The sequence below is a fragment of the Poecilia reticulata genome, chromosome 3 (assembly GCF_904066995.2).
Source record: "Poecilia reticulata chromosome 3, P_reticulata-male-v2, whole genome shotgun sequence".
In the NCBI taxonomy this organism is placed as follows: Eukaryota; Metazoa; Chordata; class Actinopteri; order Cyprinodontiformes; family Poeciliidae; genus Poecilia; species Poecilia reticulata.
In genome coordinates, this window is record NC_088832.1 from 27,835,792 (window position 1) to 27,857,157 (window position 21,366).

At 37.3% G+C, this 21,366-nt stretch overlaps 2 long non-coding RNA genes across 3 annotated transcripts in view; one reads left to right on the forward strand and one right to left on the reverse strand.

Annotated features, from left to right (window-relative positions):
• Positions 1-21,366, forward strand: part of LOC145551156 (uncharacterized) — a 246,365-nt gene that overhangs the window by 151,302 nt on the left and 73,697 nt on the right. The gene's annotated exons all lie outside the window — the stretch shown is intronic.
• Positions 1-21,366, reverse strand: part of LOC103462655 (uncharacterized) — a 70,287-nt gene that overhangs the window by 20,478 nt on the left and 28,443 nt on the right. Inside the window, exon 4 of one of the 2 annotated variants that reach the window (XR_014086976.1) lies at positions 338-4,229. The exons of the other annotated variant lie outside the window; for it this stretch is intronic. This is a non-coding gene — a long non-coding RNA (uncharacterized LOC103462655). Of the gene's footprint in view, positions 1-337; positions 4,230-21,366 lie in introns of those variants that run through there. 2 annotated transcript variants of the gene reach the window in all.

A 21,366-nucleotide genomic window follows, 5' to 3' on the forward strand; every position in this document is an offset into this window, starting at 1 on the left:
AAAATTAATTCTTGATTATTTCTCAGAGAGTTTTCTTTCCTGGAGTATAATTAGTTTTTATTGGTGATAAATAAATCTTAATGATTCATAACTGCAAATCCCTTTCCTTCTGTAATTAGTACTAGAGATCATTCAGTATGAAGGAACACATTTCTCCTTTGATTAATTCTTTATTTTCATTTTGAAATTAATGTCTTATGTACAATAAAATAGTTTAACAAAGCTCAACAAAGCAACAGTAAGGAGAAAAAATTGTAAGTAATGTATCTTCAAACACAGACTCCTAGATAGCTTGTGCTGACAAATTGTTACTTAGCACAATGAGAGGATTTTGTTTTCAATAAGTCTGACACTATAATTCATGGAACATGGGACAATAAGCAAAGTAACCCTTCGATTAACTTGCCACAAGAGAGTGAAATTATTGTTTTCTTGTTGGCTGGCATGATTGAAAGCTGTAAAGAAGCGTTAGACAACAGCGTGAATAGGTCACAAATAAGCCTCAGCAGAAAAAAAGACTTGTAGGCGCACTCTGCCCCTGCTACAAAATGAAGGGTGTGAGAAAAAAGGGATTTTAATAGTGCCCAGGTTTGGGCTTCTTAATAATATCTCCCTGCGTGGTTAAAGTTCGGGTGTGGGCGTCGAGCTTAAATAGACATGAGGCATGTTTGCCGCCCCTGCTCACAGTCAGTATCGAGCCTAATGAGGCATTAATCGGAGGAGTGGGATGCTGCTCTTTAGAAAAAGCTCAGGGTCAGCAAAGCACAATGAAGATGACAACAAAGACTGGGGTGGCGTTGTTCCGATTGAGCGGTTCTGTGAACTGTATGCTCAGCAATCGCTTCAAAAGCATGGTGGCAGAAAACTCACCAGTTTCAATAGTGAACATTTGAAAGGGCCTTTGAACACTTTTGTTTGTAGGCTCTCTTTTTTTATGTGTGGGAATGATTAATTCTCACCCCATTCCATATAAGATCAGAAAAAGACATGCATGTCAAATTTTTTCAATCTTAAAATGAATAATTCTTCCTGTTTTTGAGCAAAGTGGAAAAAATGTCAATTTAAAGTACTTAGGCTTTTACTAAAGTCCAATAAAACTGGGTTTCTTTGTTTTCTATCATAATTAATGATTATTGTTTTGTATACTTATTATTACCATGAGTGAGAAATAAGGTACCGTATTTTCCGCACTATAAGGCGCACCGGATTATAAGGCGCACCTTCAATGAATGGCCTATTTTAAAACTTTTTTCATATATAAAGGCGCACCGCATTACAAGGCGCATGGAATAGATGCTTCAGTTCGGGTTGCCAATTTGTGCCATACTCTATTATTACACATTCACATTTGTAAAGAAGTGCTCCCTGAGTACTTTATATAGTAGGCTGCCCCATTTTTTCACTCACGGTGTTGCGATTTTGTGCCCAACTGCTTTCTGGGTAACACAGACCAACTGACACGCTGCCGCCGCAGTCTCTGTCTCTCTTCCCCCGCCCCTCCTGGCTTTAAATGTATTATCAAACTTTATTAACAAACCAGCGTTCTGACAACTATCCCAGCATGCACCGCGCACTTCTTCTTTTACGGGGGAAAATGAAGTCGGCGGCTGCTTACCGTAATTGCTAGACCTGTTGTGGCTCAATATTGGTCCATATATAAGGCACACCAGATTATAAGGCGCACTGTCGGCTTTTGAGGAAATTGAAGGTTTTTAGGTGCGCCTTATAGTGCGGAAAATACGGTATTTTCATATTTTACCATTGCAGAAATTCTTGGCATTTGTGTCATTATAATAAGTAATATAAGTAAGGAAAAGAAAATGTTTTTCTTTTTTGTCAAGACCGATCGCTGTTAAAGCTATTACTCTATTCATTCCCCTCCAGTTTCCTTTCCTTCTTTCTGGCATAGAGAAATAAAACAACAGGGACATTCAATACACTCCAATTACGGCTACCAGCTCAAATACACAAGTCCCATTATATTTTTTGTCCAATTTTCCAGTGTAAAACCAGCTGAATTTTTTTTATTTATTTTTTAATCACAGTTTTTACAATAATTTCTTTACAGACTTTGTGATCTCTGACTGGTTTTGTGTATGTTTTATTTGTAGCCACAGATGGCTATAAGGGTGGACCATCTGGACTTAAGTGTCCAGGCCAGAAAGAATCTGTCCCAGAGGAAAGCGACTATCTGCTGATGCTGTTAACAATATGAATTCAAATGCTTAAAGTCAGATAATGTATTTCCATGTCATGGCTGGTTTAAAAAGACGGGCGAAAAAAAGGATTTCAAAAGACTAATTGACTAAATCTACATTTTCATTGATTTGCTTTGACATTACATACATGAGTTTTGTCTTCTTTGTAATTAAGGATGTTTTCACCACAATAGAGGCTGACAAAATATCTCTGCTTCCTTCAAAGGTGACTAAATGCATCCCATGTTTAATAAAATAATAAAATATAGGTGGTTCCTAAACAAATCGGTGCACTAATAAGTTGCTATTACTTCACATATTCCAGCGATTAAAAAAAGGAAAAACATTTAAAAAATCCAAATACATTTTATTTATAAAACAACAACGTAATGTACAGTTAAAATTAATTCAGCTGTAGCAAAGAGTGTCGTCGTGTGTTCACTAAATCACCATAAGAAACCTTTAGATGCTGAAAACAAGTCTCATCTGTCCTCCCATGAACACAAAAACACGAGTAGTTTTTGTGTTCAACGATATGTTTTGGTAAGATGACACAGAAACTGAGCTTTTTGAGGGCAGCTTTTTGACACTTATTTACCAGAGGTGCTGATGAGGCTGGCTGGCACTGTGTATGTTTTATAAGTTACATAGTGTTGTTACCTTGAAAAAAGGTAGCTCTTCCTATATGCTACTGTTACAGTTTAATTAACAAAACTCTCCTCAGAATTTCAAATCAATGTTGTAAATGTTTTTTCACTCACCCCTTTACTCTGTAATTATCTAAGGTCATGCAGGAATTGAATTGCCAATATTTAGTACGTAATAAAGAAATCTGCAAATGTTATACGACTAGACGGTTAAAAACTGTGCATATCATGTAATGGATGGTGTGCATTGAGCGTCGTGACATATTGCATAAAGGATTGTTTTTGACTTAGATTGCTACCAAGGCACTGTCTCATCATGACACGAGGCTTTAATTAAAAACGTCTTTAAAGTTAACAACTGGAAAAAAGGTGATTTATAGGGTAATAATGTAACTTATTTCTTCTTTTATGTACATTCATTAAATTGATCAAGATCCAAATTATCTTGTATAAGATGGATCAGTGCCTCTAAATCTGAGACCGTCGTGGTCTTGAGCCAGAAAAGGGTAGAGTTCCTTCTCCGGTTTGGGGAAGGAGTTTAAATATCTCTGAAACCTGGTGAGTTCAGAGAAACAACTTCTTTCTGGACTCTACTTTGAAGTTTGTCCGTGATGTGAATGTAACGCGCCAGTTCAATGTTGTAAAACTTAAATGAAATTGTCTGCTGTGAAGAAACGAGCTGAAAGAGGTGGGTGATGACGCTAATGCAACATCTGGAGGCGTGGCCAACACAGACTTTGATGGCTTTGTTCACGTCCTTCGTTGTCATCGCTAAAACTAAAGGCAGAATGCAAATCTAAAGCATTTCAGAAAATCAACGCCATTTTTCACAACTTCTTCTGATCGCTGGTTGAGATTCTGTCAGAGGAATCCAAGCCAGTTGGAGAAAACCTAGACTGTGCTGTGAAGCGAGATTCGAATCGAGAAGAATTGCATAGGTAGGCAATGGCCAGTCTAGTAACTCGGGTTTTTGTTCTCGAATGAGGGAAAAAGAGGTCGAATCGCTGTACCGATCTGTCATGGTGAAGAGAGAACTGAGCCAAAAGGTGAAGATCTCGATTTGGCGTTCCATCTTCATTCCTGTTCTCATGAGTTTTGGGTTAGACCTAACCCTAACCTGAAGAACAAGATCATGGATACAAGCAGATAAAATAAGTTTTCTCTGAAGCTTGGTCATCTGGGAGGCGCTCAGATTAGAGCCACTATTTCTCCACATCAAGAGGCACCAGCTGTGGTGGCTGGTTAGGATGCCTGCTGGAAGCCTCTCCGGTGAGGTGATCCAGGCTCAACCCACTGGGAGGAGACCCAGAAGAAGATTCCCCCAGAGGAACTGGACCAAGTGTAGAGGGAAGTCTGGACCCCTTTGCTGCCTCATGCAACAACCCTGGATAAGCAAAAGATGATGTATGGAAGGATGAACAGAATTTATAACAGAAAAAGAAAAAAGCTTCTACAGCACTCCATTAGTTTCCAGGTTGGCTAATTGAAATCCATTAAGATGTTCCAAAGTGGAACTGATGCTAAACATGGTTTTATTTTTTTGTGGAATCAGGGGCAAGCTCTTCAAACAGATGTAATTCTTCATGTGCCAGAGTGTGTGTGTGTGTGAGTGCATGAAAGTTATGTGTAACCTGTATATGCTCACATAGGGCTGGAGAGAATGAAAAGTAGAGAAAAAAAGGTAAAAGGGGTTGAGGGAGAGAAATAGGGAGTGAAAAACAGAGAGAGGGAGGGAAGGAGGACTGAGTGCAGTAATATCCATTAGATTTATTGTAGTGCAATTCCCAGTCCCTCCAGTTCTGCCTGAGGGGGACTATATTACATTTCATCACAGTTTCATTTTCTCCCACAGATGAGAAATGGGAGTTCTGTTGCAGTAATGTAGCATGTATGTGCTAAATCTCATCTCTAATAAAATCAAACACATCACAACTCTTGGCACTTTTGCTACGGGTTCATAACAAAATGAAACACAAACTGTGTTTGTATCAAGGCCTTATTATTAGGACATAAAAATCAGACACAAAAAAATAAACAGCTGTGAACATAATCAATCAAAGAAGTAATGTACCAAAGCACTGGATTTAAAATGCTTTCACTCCACATTTATTTAATGTAAAATAAAGACTAACTATAATTAAATGTGTTCCTATTTATTTCTCAATATTTTTGGTAAGTATTGGACATTAAACAAATGTCATAGTGTATTAGTTTCCAGTTCATGTTATACATGCTATTTATTCAAAAGGTCTGACTCTAATGCAATTAAATGCAATAAACTCCCTGGGAATGAGAAGCATTGAATAACCATGAAACATGTCATTTGCCTAATCCATTTAGAAAATAAGATTTTTTCACTGCCACTAAGAAAGTCACTGTTGGATGCTGAGGTATGATTTTTTATTTATTTTTAAAAATAATTTAGGCATCGCTGCCGTTTTTGTAAGAAAAGAACCTGGTAGAAAACTCAAATGTTGCCTGAAATGCAGTTTTAAAGGAAGTTTAAAAACAATAAATCTTACGTAAGTTAAATCTTAAATAAGTCTGTAATAAAATGGGGGAAATGCTCAACTCATACCTGAATATGCTCTAGTCAGTGTTTGCTTTGAGATTACATTACATGCTGAGTACGGCGTGCAGCACCAGAAAGATGAAAAGTTTTTGCTCCAGTGATTTGTTTGATTAGAGCTGTTATGTAGTTTGATAACATATGCAGTTTTCCTTTGGAAACTGGGTATTAGATCATGTTTGTGGCTGCAACCTGCCTTAATTTATACACCAATCAAGTAAATTATTATTGTCATAGACTGGTGCTTTATCTCTACACCATAATCGTATTGATGGGTAGGATAGATTAGGCTACAAGAGAACATTGTATTCTTAAGATTGAAGTGTTAGAAGCATTAAAATTAAAGGTACATCAATGCAAGAATGTACTAAAGACTGTTCTCTTGTCCAAAAGATGAGCTATTGTTGCTCAAATTGTTAAACAGGTGAATAGTGCTTTGAATAGAGAGTTGTCAGAATACACACTGCACCGTATGCTGTTAATAATGCATATAAAGAGCTCCTGATGGTAGTGTTCTGGTGGGAAACCTTGGGTTCTGCCATCCATGTGAATGTTGACACGTGCTACCACCGTAAAATTGCTGCGGTCGATGTACACCCTGGAAAATAAATCCCCTGATGTCTAGTCTTTTTCAGTGGGATAATGCGTTCTGCCATAAAAAAAAAAAGAAGACAGTTCAGGAATCATTTAAAGAGCATAAGTTACTGAGATGTTGGCTTGGCCTCAGAATCCTACAGATAATCCAATTTAGTATCTGTTGGATGTGCTGGACAAACAAGTCCGATCCATGGAGGCCCAAACTCACAACGTACAGAACTTGAAGGATCTGCTGCTACCACAGTACACTCTTTGGGGTGTTATGGAGACTTTGCCTCAACAACTCAGGGCTCTTTGGGCAGCAAAAGTCCCAGAAGAAGTCAACCCCCTACAGATGGCTGCCAGAACTATTCACATGGGGCGTGACATGAGAAACAAAAAAATAACAGAAAAAGTAACTGCAGAATTTTAGCCAACTTCACAGGTGTGTAACCTGCGGCACAGTTATAAAATGGAGTTGCTGGCTGTGCATGCATTTTACAGCCCAAAATTCAATGAAAACTTGATCTGGAGTTTCCAAATTCATCAGTGAGTTGCTTAACATCCACGTTGTGTGGATCTTTTTGTTGAGGGTTGTTAATTTCACTGCTGTAATCTGTTTTTAAGTCCAGTTTTGTCACAAAATCTATTTCTTTAATGACAAACATGAAGTTGGGATAAAACCAATTTGCCAGATCTGTCATGAGAAATTTAAGGATAAGTTTGAGGTAGTTTCTCATGTTTCCAGAAGTTAGAAAGCCTAGGTTTTGACTATAAACTGCTATGGTCTAAAGAGGTCAGGAAGCCATCATCTACTTGATGTCATGTAGATGAAAGTTAGTACGGCTTCCTTTTGTCGACTGATTTTTGTTTTTCATTTTGTCAGTAAAAGCACACACAATAGTTGTGATTGCTGAAAAATGCTCAGCGTGCCTTTGTTTTAAAATTATAGTTCCTCGTTCATCTGTGATGTGTTTGGATAATCGTCCTCTCCAAACCAAGCTGCAGGGCTCAATTTCAATCTGAGTCTGCCCCTGACCAAAACTCATCTTTAATCTAGCATCCATTCAAGGTGAAGTAAGAATACACCATTATGTTTCATTATGTTTAAATCATTTGTAACAGGAATACCTTTTAGAGAACAAACAAACTGAAGTGGCTTGAGGTAAAATGCATTAGCAGCTTACAGATACAGTACGTGCAGCCTGCTCATTGAGGAGTTCTGGTGACAGACGCAGAGGTGGAGCTGTGTGATAAGCTGGGGCTTGTTGCCAGTGGCCTCATAAAACTGTTCATTAACTTGCAGAGTGACAAGGTCAGTTGCTTTAGCTTGATATTGTGTGTCAGTATCACATAACTGACAACAGGTGGGGGGATTATGTCTGCCGTTGCACAACTAATAATACCAACTCCTCTGTACATTACTTACCCCAAAGACAATGGGGCAATCACTGCAAAGAAACCTCCGTGACAGTGACACAATCAACACAGGCTTTACTGTGCCTGTTTAAACTGGAGGAAATCCAGTCGAACGCATCTGATCTATGGGATGCAGCGCTGGGAAACGGGCGCAAGAACACAGATCTGTGAATCCACAGAAAATAAAAGGCACGAGATGAAGCAAAAATCATTTTCTCTGCTCTGCTTTGTCAATTTCAGAGTGCCATCTCCCGATAGTCGTTAAATAAGTCGTGTTGTTGTTTTAATTATCGATAGTAAAGCAATCTGTTCATAATTACAAACATTTGCTTGTGGCAATTACAAACAGTGGCTGGTAGCAGTTTAATTTGCCCGCTCTAATCTTGTCTGTAATTAGAGCACACACAAGCAGAGCACCAACGTTGTTCAGCTCCAAGGCAAACAAGACAAGACTGAAATTCCCATTATAACAAAGTGCTGAGTGCCTGCGGCATACACACTCGCCTGCCATCAGTGTGAAACATTTCGTACATTCTAATCCATTTGTTTAGCTTTACAGCAATGTTGCACTGATGTGGGAGGTTCTCTTTTCAGACGCTTTGTAAATATGAAGTCAGATGATGATGCAAAAAGATTTTACAAAGATGTAAGCAAACCAGAAAAGGAGATACATGTTGTGTTTATATCAAAGAGAAAAACCACAAAGAAACAAGCAATTCATAGTCATAAAAGGACCATGAAATGCACATTTAATAGATGGTCAGTGACTATCTATTTTATACTTTCTGTGCAGGTGCATTGCAGATTTAATGCATTAAAAATGTTAATGTAATGTTTTTATTTTTTACATACAAGAGCACTGAGCATGCACCAATCTGATGGCTGAATAATAATCAATAAATTGTCTATTTATTCAATAATTTAGCCACAATTGTTGCTAAATCATTAATGTTTTTAACATATTTTGCTGACATATGATTTTCAATTGAAATGTGAGCAATTTTGATTAATTAAAGACACTACAACTGACTAGATTAAACATTTCAATCAAAAAGTATGCCTACATATTCTTGTGTGTTTATGTATACAGAAGGTACAGTCGGCTATGTGAGCAACAGTCATGCCTTCATTGAAAATTCACTTTTGCTGCATGGCTGCTGAATGTATCAAATGTTTGTTTGAGGGAAGAATGTTTGTGCTGTGTCCTCACAGGGAAGATAATGCCAGTTCGGGTATGTGCCCACATGCATTCTCTCTCTTTCTCCTTCCTGTGCTGTGACAACAACTCCAGGGGAACATCTTTCACTGCCACTACAACCTCCCTTTCCAGTCTGACTGAGGCTCCCTGTTCCTCTCAGATGATAGCTATTAATTCCCTTTAGAGGCTGCTTGATGGAAGCCTAACAACATTTTATATTGTTGATACACTTCTGACTTGAGCTGCTTGCTCTCAATTACAGATGAAAGATAGCTAGTAACCTAGTTACAAATAGGCTTCACTGTTTAGATGATGTCAGACACCTTTGTGAAGACGGGATGGAAATAGAAAGGGGGCTGTCTATTCCACCCACCCCCCACGTATTGTGCAGTGCTGATGTTATCCTCCTGTAAAGAGATTGTTAACTGTGCATCCATTTTGGATCGTTGTCATTCTATCCAGCATGCGATGATTATTCAAACGTCTTCAGAGAGAAGACTCCAAGTACAGCTACTGATTCTCCACAACCTGGCAAATATTAGAACCGACCTGTAGATATTATAAAAACAACCTTTAATTTTTACTATCTTACTACTTCCTATCTTGTCATGATTTTTGGAATGTCGAAAAATGCGCTAGAAAAAGTTTCGTCAATTCTTTGAACAATGTGTTGCATTTAATTTAGCTCCAGCTTGTATAGTGCATGGGAAATTGTCAGAACAGAGTAACTTACTTCTGTTTTGACACATTTAACTCACGCATTGCTTTGTTTTGCATAATAAAATGGATTAAAGTTCTGTGCTCGTAAATCTATTTTAATTTAAAGGGGTTGCATGTAAATGATTTACTTTGTCAAACGTTTTCTCCTCATATTTTAAATAGGAAATATGGAAACAAAAACTTTCACCCCAATCATTCCAGGCAAGCAGTAAGTAGTGAAAAACAAAACAGTGGGAGCAGTAAATGCATACAAAATGGCTTCTTGATAGACTCATACGTAGATAACTTGTTAATGATACAGTTCCATATTTACATTACATTTACGTTTGAAGTTCAGGCATTACTTCTGACTAGTGCCGCATCTTGCTGATGTGGATGTGTCACCATGATCCTGTGCAGAAGAAAGATAATCAAACCCACATGAAACAAATCTAATTATAACTCGGCAGCAAGCAAATCTACGAGTTGAAGAATTGAATGATATGTCAGGAGAGGACTACAGATCTCATTAAATTTGTCATTCTGATTCTGAATAGAAGTGTGGCTCCTTTTAAGATTCAGACAAGACATGATGTTTAAAAAGCAATCAATATGGGTGGGTTGGGCAGCGCTCTTCCACCTCAGTGGTGGGATTTGCTGACCAGAAGAGAACCAAAACCCTGAACTGAACTACCGTCAGATGGAGCAGAGAGCTGACGTCATTACTTACATATTTACATATTTGGACTTAAAATAAATTGTTTAAACAACAAAGCATTACATTATTTACATTTGTTTAAGACACCATTTTGTGAGTGGTAACTCTCCAAGTTTTTAAATTATCTAGCAATCTGGTAATTGATGGATGAAGAATAAATTATCTAAAGATGATTGATTATAATTGATTTATAACCCAGTCAAAAATGAAAACACATTTACTTCCTCGACATAATGTTTTGGTTTTTGCATGGTTATTTGCAATACATATTCATACTGGACTCTGAAATTAATATGTCCTTCTATGGGTTATATCTTGCTATATTTATTATACATTTCTTGTGTTGCTGTGTGAAGAATCAGGATGTTTGTAAACAAATCAGAGCTAGTTGAAACTAATTGACACATCCAAAATCCCATGAAGTAAACCCTATTTATCAAAATTCACAATTCATACATGATTGTGACATCAATAAACACTGTGTCAAGTTTCAAAAGTTTGGAGAAATACGATTTTGCTGTTATTTTCTTTTAGAAAAGAAAGCCAATTTGTGCTAAACATTGTTGGAATTGTATTTCAGGTTAGTGCTTTCTTCAAGCTGAAAAGTTTCTCCGTGCTCTTTGATAGCTTTCTGTTGCTCTTGTACTCTGCTGTTATCATTTAGTTCCCCCAGATCCCTTTGTATTCATTGTGTGCACATTGCTCCCTCATCACCCAGCTGTGCATTCTGTTGATTAGACTCACCTGATTCCTGTGTCCTTGATCTCCTCCCCAGTAGTTTCAAGATATTTAGTTTCTTCATTTTTCATCAGCTACTTTCTTTGACTACACATAATTTCTTCAACCCGTTACTCATGATTATCCTTCTTGCTTTAAACATCAACACCAGTAATTGCTGCAATATAACCTTATATATTTTCCTCTCCACCTGTGATTATATTAAATTCTGCTGTGTTTGACAGGATTTAAAAACAACGCTCTCACATGTTTTTACAAATGTTTTTTCATCCATAGGGACTTTGAATAAAAGGTTTGTATGTAACAAAACTCATTTTACTTTTCTGGAAACAAACTGAACGGATGTAAAGGTTGCATTAAAAACTTGGTGAGTAACTAATTTTAGCTTTAAAGTCTTATTTGAATTTCCTTCACTTCTCTTTTATGTTTTCTCTTTTCCTTCTCGACCTAAAAACGAGAGAATGCATCTGTTTTTACACACACTTGTGAATTTTAAGGTCAGTATAAAAGCACATCAAAGTGAAAAAAACAGCCTTCTTCTTTTTAACACGCTATATTGATTTCAGTGTAATTCATTGAAGATTTTTTTTTTTTTTTTTTTACGATATAACCCAGAAATAAAATGTGTCTGGTTCATTATTAGATAAAGTATGGGATCGTACATGTGACAAGAGATCTTTTTGTTGGTGTATACTCTGTCTGATGTTTTTTAAAAGAGGGAGTATTACATAAAATCCAGATTTAAAAAAAATAAAAAATAAAAAATCATAAGACCACAGCAAATATAGGAAGTATAAATGGGCCTGACGCCTCAGCCGACATCTTCCCTTTCTATTTTCTGCAGCCAGGTCCTTCTAGATGAGGAACAGCAGTAACTGGTGGAACTGCTCGTCCACTGAACATATCATACAAACGGTTGTAAATGGCATAATTATGGAGCATTGTTATGATGATGTGCTAAAGGCAAAGTGTCTGAAATCGTATGAGCTTCCGAAGAAAACTGAGGCCAATTTAAAGGCATCAAGTTGGGAAGTCAAATTTCTTTTAAGTTTTGATTGATATTTTTATCACAACTTAAGGGAAGATAGTTACTTGATTGTGCGACAAAGTGGCACCATGTGCCTGGAACATACATAGTAGCCCCTTTAATATCTGCACTTCTTTGTTAACCAATATGTAATAAAGATGTTCTTCCCTCCAGACAAAAGAAGGCATAGAGGACGTAATACTAAATTGATGTTTTCTATGGCTTTGAATGTTTTTGGACCATTGCTCTGTAGCCTGAATGCAAATGTAAACTGTTACATAATGAATGAGAGCTTTACTTAGGGAATAAAGGTTAGCAGCTGACCCTTTTTACATCATCGTCTTATTTCAGGAACCAGAACCTCTTGGGCATGGTAATTTCTCCGCAGTATTTCTCCACTTTCAGAAGGCTCGAGTTAGTGGGAATAAAAGCGGTTTTATTGCCTTCATTACCACATGAATGGCGTGCGTACACAATGTAGATCTGTTCAGAATGAGATGGCTAATGTAATGTCACAAACATTATGGCGCTATGATGAACAAAGACAAAAAACGGAGTGCGGGTTGAACAGCGTCTTTCTAGCTTACTGCTAAGGGTCAACAAACAAACACAGGCTTGAACTTAATGAATAAATCATTGAGTATGACCCCCACCACCCCACATGTCCATCCCACTTCACCATCCGCACCCCAACACACACACACACACACACACACACACACACACACACACACACACACACACACACACACACACACACACACACACACACACACACACACACACACACACACACGCAGAATCAGACACAGATCAATCCATATCCCATCACAACAGACGCTCTCCCTGATCCACCCTCCCCACTTTGTTACTCCCTCTAATCTTGGACCCATGCACATCTGCTCCCATTGCATACCCCAGCCCATATACAAGTTACTGTTCATTATGTTATGTCATGGGGAGCTTTGGGTCTCTGCCAGCAGAAATTTAACTCTTCAGAAAAGATAAACATCACATTACTTCATTATTCTTTTAAAGCATGCAAATTAAAGTCACTGTCCCCTCCCCCTACTCAAGCAGTGCACACACACGCACACACACACACACACATGCGCGTGCACACGCACACACACGCTCACACACAAAGATTGTTTGACCATTATTGCAGAACCATGTGGTTTTACTCTCCTTACTTTCCATCCTAAAATAGACATGAATTCCACTTGACAAGAATAAGTTACTTTACTTACAATGGAAACTATGACTTTGGCTTCTGTTTGTGACAACTACTGTGTATTTTAGAAAATCACTTCATTTATATTAATCACTAAATTTCTAAACCTCAAATTTGATATTTTTGGCTAATTCTTCAAAATCTCAACTAGACTATGCTTCAATGGTAAATTAAGACATGGAAGGTTTGATATGTCATAAAGGTTCTCCTTTATTACGCATCTCATGCGTAATATTGTTGTTTGTGCTCAAGAAGAAAGAGTAGAGTGTCTTGCTAAAGCATTAATCAATCTGGAGCTTTTGCAAATTTCCTACTCTACCACAAACTAATAAATCTCATTGCAATTTATTGGAGTTTTATGTAACAAACCAAGACAAAATAGCGCATAGCTGTGGGAAAGTGGAAGGAAAAGGGTGCTTGTTTTCCAGAATTTTTACAAATAAAAAAGGGTGCAATGCACATTTGTTCCGACAAGTGAACAATTTCATGAATGACTGTTTATTAATCCATTATGGATTGAGAGAACGAGTATGAAAAAAACGCAAAACTACCAAGACAAGACACTGCTAGTTTTCTTTCAGTCAAGTCTTGGTGGTAAGCCGTGAGCATAAGATGGCTATCAAATCTTGTGAAGATGAAAAATATCAGAGATAATTAGAGCAAGGGTGAAAGAAGATAATTAAATTGTATGTGGGGAATGTTAACAGCATTGGCTTGGTTTAATAAGCACATTCATTAACTGCTGTGCTGCATCAATATTCCATTTGTGGCTGATTAATAATGAGCGAGGCACATTTAATAAGAATAAATCATTCATCATAAACACACATAAATCAACTAATCACATTTCTTTTGGCTATAGCACAATAAGATCTCATTTAGATTCCTTCATTTAGAGGTATCCTGCATGTTAATTGAAATGCCTTGAAAGCTTTCAAAATGTGGTCAAGTTAATCATTTGGTTTGATTCACAATTAGTCTAATCTCTGTCAGCAGGAAATGGAAAGTCCAGTCAAAGAGTGTATCAATTCAGCCTGACAACTGAGTCTGAGCTTCCTTTTATATTTCTGATTGGGCACCGAGTACTTTTGCAGAGAAGCTATCAAGAAGTCTCACAAAGCACAAGCTCATTAATCTTCCAAGAAACTCGAAAAGAAATTGAGTTCAGAATAGTACCAAAATTCCTAAAAATGTTCCCAAGCTTGCTTTCCAGTAGCAAGCAAGATTTTATTACGAAAACAAAGAGCTTCTGCAACCTAAAGCCCATAGTTAGTTATGTTTTATCTTAGCGACATAGAGAGGGAACAGCATTAGTTCTACTACAATCTCATTTGTGCTCCCTACAGGAAGATACTGTAAATTTGTGGTGCATGTAGGTAACAGGAACTCAATAACAAATAAGATAACATACAAGAGTCACCCCTTTAACCTAAAATCAATTCCTTATCAAAAGCAACTTCCCACTAAATAATGCCAGGCACTAAGTCACTTAAACTGACTATTAAACAACAGATCTGTCAGGAAAACCATTTTCAATTAATGAGTTCATTACTGAGTCTTGATGCTATTTTCTCAACAGAAACATGGCTGCATGAAAACTATGAGACACCTATAGTGATTGAGTCTGACCTTCTATATTATATATATTTAATCATTGTGGAAAATTTCAACATCCATGCTGGCAACCAGTGAGTATAGGATGTTACACTAGAGGGGGCGCTAGATGTGATTACAAACCAGAAAAGCAAAATATCAACATATCATGCGGAAATGCCTAAGCGCATTTCCGCATAAAACAGGGCAACAAACTTCTGACCAATCACGCAACACCTCACACATATCTCTGTTGAAACAGTCTGACTTGGAACTGGTGTCGAAAAGTGGAGGTGGATGATTCTCTGCGAACAAAATGCTGTGGTTTTCATCATGTCTCTCTGTTGGTGAGAACCGATTTTGGCCCCTCGGATGAAGTACGTGGGGAGCCTTAAGAAATGGCCCCCTTCTAACTGATGCTAATCACTTTGCTTCTCATCTGTTACACGTTTCCTTTAGATAAGCAAATGATGTGATGCTTTAACCTACTTCATGTTGTCAGTCAGATTCTATTGAAGTGATTTACAAATTCCACTGATAAGGCAGTATTAAGCCTTGGTGGAGCTAATGTAAACAGTTTATCAATTTAAGACACATCTCTCATATAGTTCTCATTTCACTCTGGTTCTATGATCTAAAAAAAACTGCTTCATATTCTGAAACATGCAAGTGAGAGAACAAAGAAAACCAAAGAAGTCTTTGAGGGATCAAATACTTTTCCACAGCACTGTCGGTTTATGCACCCAGTACGTTGATTTTTGATATTATATTAATGATAATACATATCTGAAACCCTAAACGCATAATATCCAGGCTTAAAATAAAAGCATTGAGAGATTCATGATTAAATGAAAAATGAAGTGTCAGATCTTGGATACAGCATACATTAAAAGCTTTTATAAGAGGTTTATATCCATTTAAAGCTGCGTGTAATGAATTTGATTATAAATAGCCCTTAGAAAGGGTTATTCAAAGCCCACTCCAAAGAAGTAAACATTTTCTATAACAGGAAGCCTTTTTTTTATTTGTATCTCTCACCACACTTCAATGGACTCTTCAAAGCAGCACTTAAACGAATGAAGACGGGTACAAAGATGCCTGTGGCAAGAAGAGAATGTCTTTGACTGCATACAAACTAGCCCATACCAGTGGACTGTATCAGACGATTTGTGCCTGCTGCAGATCAGAAAAAAAACTACTTAAAAACATGGCAGGGAACTTCACCCTAATCTTCTCTTCACAATGCAATGTTGATAGTGAGCCAGCTTACTGATGTTTTGCACATCTAGAGTAGATGGAGTCAGTCAAAAATATATCCACTGGTGCTGTGCAGAATTTAATCTGTCTCGCTCTTTTATAAAGCAAATTTCATTTAATCAACGCTGCAAACTTTTTCTTTTTGATTGTTGATTTCTTTTTGTGTACCTGCAACATAAGTAGTGCCACAAAATTCAGTTAGATATTATATTTTCTATCTTTATTTATTCAAAATTATGAATTGTTGACATAATGTAGAGAACCTGCTGGATGTCTTTTGCTTAGTGATGAATGTGGACAGTGTATTAATGTTTGTTGTTTATAAAAATTCTAGCAAGCAATTCAATGAAAAATAGATGCTTACAATTCTGACTGTTTAAAACGGAAAATTTAAATAACTCAGTTCAGCAACGGTATTGTTCTGTGGAAGCAATGGTGTTCTACATGAAAGATGAAGCTGAAACAGGATGGCAACAAATACACTGAAGGGTAATGCCAATACTGTTCTAATTTCTTTATGATGAATTGAACAATGTTAACCTGACACCGCTGTAAACGTATCCACAACCTTTCTTCTGACCTGCTGCGTTTCTTTGGCTGTTCATTCTCCACTGTTTTCTTACAAACCTCTGATGACTTCACAGAACGGCTGCATTTATGCAGAGAATTTAATTACACACACAACCATTTACAGGTTTTTAATCATACGTTTGGAAAACAATCAGTTCTTTTGCTCACTTCATAATTACGCCAACCCTGTGTTTTGTTTGTCCAACACACAACAAGACCAAATGTTGCACATTTGTGATTGCGATGTGACAAATTTTGGAGGAATGCATGGAATGTCAATATTTTTACAAGGCCCTGAACTTGTGGGCTAGCCAATTTTATTGACTTTTTCATGACAATTTTTATTTTTTTATATAATAAACCATTACAAAACTTTAAAAAAAATGCTGCAATGCACTGTTGGCATACATGTTAACTCTATGCCTTCTATGTAGACCTAAAGGAAATGTAAGGAAATATGTGTATGTTGTGTGAAAAGCAAAACAGGAGCAGAGAAACTCGAGGGGCCCCGCTCTTTTTGTAGGCCTCTGGTGGCAACTGGTTTATTTATGCCTTAGGCTATCTGTCCATGCAAGCTCACATGGACACTGATACTTACACATCCACATACATAGTAACCAACTGTCCAACTGCAGGGGTGAATTGTAATTGCATGAAGTAATAGCCTTGAAATAAGAGGGGAGGCTTGTTTTGACCTCACTCACTGCAGTTGATCAAAACCACTTGTTGGTCGGGCATTTTCAATTTCAATCACATCTGTTTACATGTCACATGATGTTTGGATTATGCTGCAGACACATCCCCATAGAATATTTGTGGTAAGCTGTTCTCATAAATGCATGTTTACTCATGCATTAGCGCTACACAATCCAGTTTCCTGTTAGTTTCCATTGTTAGAAATTAGGAAATTGCTCCTAGGTCCAAACTTTCTAGTCTTAACAAGCTTGCTGTTATTTGGACCAACTCCTGATGGAGAAATAATATCATCTTTTTCCATGTCCACATTCATTCAAACACAGCAGGGATTTGTTTCATTTATGTAACAAAGAAAACAGCTGGCCCACATGCTGCTAAATAGAAAACTGATGCCAAGTAACAAGGTGTTTTTCCAAATGGAGAGGCACCAGAGAGGGCTGGAGTGAAAAAATAAAACTGGCAAAATAAAAAGCAATCAATTTCTCTTTGTGCTGTGCAAAACTTCAGTCCAATAGCTCCTTTGCTTTAGGAGCGCTTGTGCAGAAAACATCTGAATCAAGTGTTTCCATATTAAAGTAGAGTTCTAGAATGCTGCAGCAGTCAGTGAGAGACAATTGATCTCAAGTAGTTTGCTTGACGCCAAGCCCTGCAGCTGCATGAAACAGTATCTGCATCAGCCTCTTTAAATACTAAACACCACACCCATGTATGTGAATACTGTCTCGCTTATTTATACTTAACATGCTTCAGCAACAGCTGCACTCATCCAGGTGCTTCAGCATTGTGAGGAACATTTTTCACTCCCGATGGGTAATGATTGCTAATCATGTACTGTTTATTGGTGAGTGTGGGAAAGAACTGGCTTTCACAAAGACGCACCTGTTGTTGGACTACATGACAAAATATGTCTCCAGATCCCAGGGACTAATTTAAAGCTGCATGAAATGTTAAAGTAACTCATATAGCTCATTGATTTCTCCTAAATTGTGCTCAGCTATTGCAAGCCTTGTCTTTCTGTTTCTAATATTTATTCATTTATTAATTTAAGATGCTTAAAGTTATTGTTTTCTTTATTGATAAACAATACTTGTTGCTTTTGTTTGATACTCAAAATCAATCCTCCCACCACTCTCCAAACCTCACTGTCTAACCTTTAGCAACAAACACTGAGGATTAGTCGACAAGTTGTTCAGAAGCAGCACACCATCACACTGCCACCCCCGTGTTTGACAACCATGTTAGTGGGATGTTCTGTTTGTAAAGCACTGTTAGTTTCACACCATATGTAATGTAATGGTAACCGCACCATCCAAAAATTCAAATTTTGACTTTTTGTGCACAGAAAAAGTCTTGCAGATCATCAAGCTGATTTTAGGCTAACAAGTATTTGTGTTCTTTTCGGATAGTACTGCTTTTTGACTCTGACATTTTTATCAAGTCTTTTCTTATTGCTAAATCATGAACACTGACCTGAACTAAAGCAAGTGAAGCCTGCAGTGCTTTTTTTTATTTTGTCTTACTGTACAGTCCCAAAGCTGTAGAAAATATTTGTAAAACTTTTCACTGAAACTATTTTTCTCATCCATTTTTTGAGTTAGATTTTTTTTTTTATTGGATACATTATGACTTGGCTTTTGGAAAAAAGTTGGTTTGGAAAGTGCAAATGTCTAAAAATAAAAATTACTTTTTTTTTTTTTCTTTTACTTTGACCAAAAAGAACCAAACAGAGAAAGTTAATTAAGAAAACAAGAAGTAGTTTTGGATGATCAGAATGAAGTGGTCAAACACAAAGTTAACAAATGAAATGTAGTTAGTCAGTGAGCCTAAACAAGACAATCAATAACTGGTCAAACTTAAGAAGATAAAGTCCACAGAAAGACAACATACATGGTCATGGGCAGGTAAGGTGTGTTGATGGCTTGTTAGATCTGTGCATAATCTAAGATGGTTGGTGTCTGTGTAGGCAACACAAACTGCTCTGGGACATGGATGTCAATACAAACAATCCCTGTTATTAAATAAAATTGAATTTGAAAGTTATTTCAGTTTTGATGCCAGGTTAAGGCTGATAAAAAATTACTCACACAGGGTTTCAGTTTCAGGCACTGCTGGAATCATTGAAATTCATCCAGCTGCAGGTATCCTTGATAGCAAGAGGAGAACAACTTTCAAAGACTTAGTTAATGTTACATGTGTTACAGAAAAGCATGAGATTTTAGGAATTCAGATTGTTGATGCATTTGGAGGAGGTTCAGAACTAAACTGGTTTTGGAACGGGTAAAACTGTCTGGATATAATCAGCCATATTAAACTTCCTCTTCTATTTCTACCAAGAAAATTGGTGAAATCCAGCCAAAATACACTACTAACTTTCAAAATTAAAGTGGAGACATCTCTTATTTCAGAATGTATGTGTAAATTTAACCATAAGTGGATCATAGAAATTAAACTTGCACATCAAAATCTTGTTTTGAAAAAAACAAAAACGCTCAAATCTTTGGTGGAAATGTGCTTTCACTATCACCATCATGTATTCTGTATGCAATTTATGATGGGTATAGCTCAACAAAGTAATTTTAAAGGTTTATTACAGAACATGCCTTCAAGGATTTCAATGTTGGAAAGTAATTCTCTATGAAAATGTGTTGTGAAAGTTGCTTCTAATTTTCAGCAAATGAAAAGCACTTACCATAGAAGAATCCTCAGGGTCTTTTAAATAGGTATGTTCAAAGTTGTGGGTTGTTTTTTTCTAGAAAGATGTGATGTATTTTTACATGCAGAAAATCCACAGAATTGTTTTCAGTCACTGTAAAGCAGAATTATTGCATCCAGCTCATAGGCTTATATAACTATATAAATGTTCCTGAAGTTCATATTTGTCCTAGAGCACTGCAGAGTAATATGTTTTCTTCCATCAAGTAAATAAAGAAGTAGTTATATAATCAATCTTGGGGAGGGGAAACGGGGGACTGAAATCATAATATTGAACACAGCTGTCAGCCATGCCATTAGCGTGATTCATTTCTGCCGTTTTACGTTTACAATTTTCCTACAAGAACAACATTGATTCCCCGTGCGTTTAGGTATGCGTGAGTGTGCGTGTGTGTGTATGGGTGCCTGTTAATCCATTTGTTTGCCTTTGGGGGTGTGTGAGCGTGATCCCGAGAGCATTGTATATGTATGCGTCTGACACAATTTCCTTCCTATTTTCTTCCATAATTTGAATCAGAGAAACTACATTAATTTTGCAGGGTTGAGAGGAGCCTACACAAAGCCAGTAAATAAATCTCTCCTATTATTACCCACAATGCCCTGTCAGGTCCATATATCATCTCAGCACATCATAATTAATTGCATACTAAACTATTCTGTTCAATTAACCATGATGGAATGAATAGAGAGAGATAGAGAGAGGGGCCGGGGAAGGTATGCACGGTGCTCAAGTTTCCATTTTAAACTAAAACACAGTGATCGTGCATCCATATATCATTAATTTTGATTAATTCAAAAATCTTTGTTAGCATTTTTAGTCTTGCATGTTGCATGCAGATCACCAGTCTTCCTGAGTGTGGTGGCTGGGGCATTTTCCAGAAGCATTTGCATTGTGCATGGACAGAAGACATGTTCAAATTCCACTTGCCCCTCAGTGCTGTTCTAATGGGAAATGTGCTTATGCAAGGAGATCTCACCCTGGAGGCTTCATATTTTCCACCAAGCCTCTGTCAGGTCAACAGTCTCATAAAAAAACTGGAATAACATTATGAAGACAGTAATAGCGAAGTGAGTCGGTTGCTAACACATTTCCCATGTTGCCTCGGGAGCATCTGAAGCCAAACACAAACTTGAACATTTTGGAGCCACTTTCATTTTGGGTTGCGTCAACCGTCCTTCTGGAGTGAAGCTGGTGAGACGTGTGGCGATGCAGGACAATATGCACTGTTTGTCCATTGACTCTGGAGCAGCCATCTGTCTTTTAAAAAAGAAAACAATATTTTGATAGCGACATAAACACTGGGAGTCAAATAAACAGTGTTTTCCTCCTCTTCAGAAACAGACGTATTTTTGGATGCTGAGGCCATACTAAATGTAGCGAGAAACCACTCCCAGAATGATGCAAATCTGATGCAGGGATATAGGTCAGTCTTCTTCTGACTCACTCACCAGAAAGAAAGAAAGAAATGGTCCGCTGCAAACTGAAGTAGAGTCTTAGTTTAGACAGGATTTGCT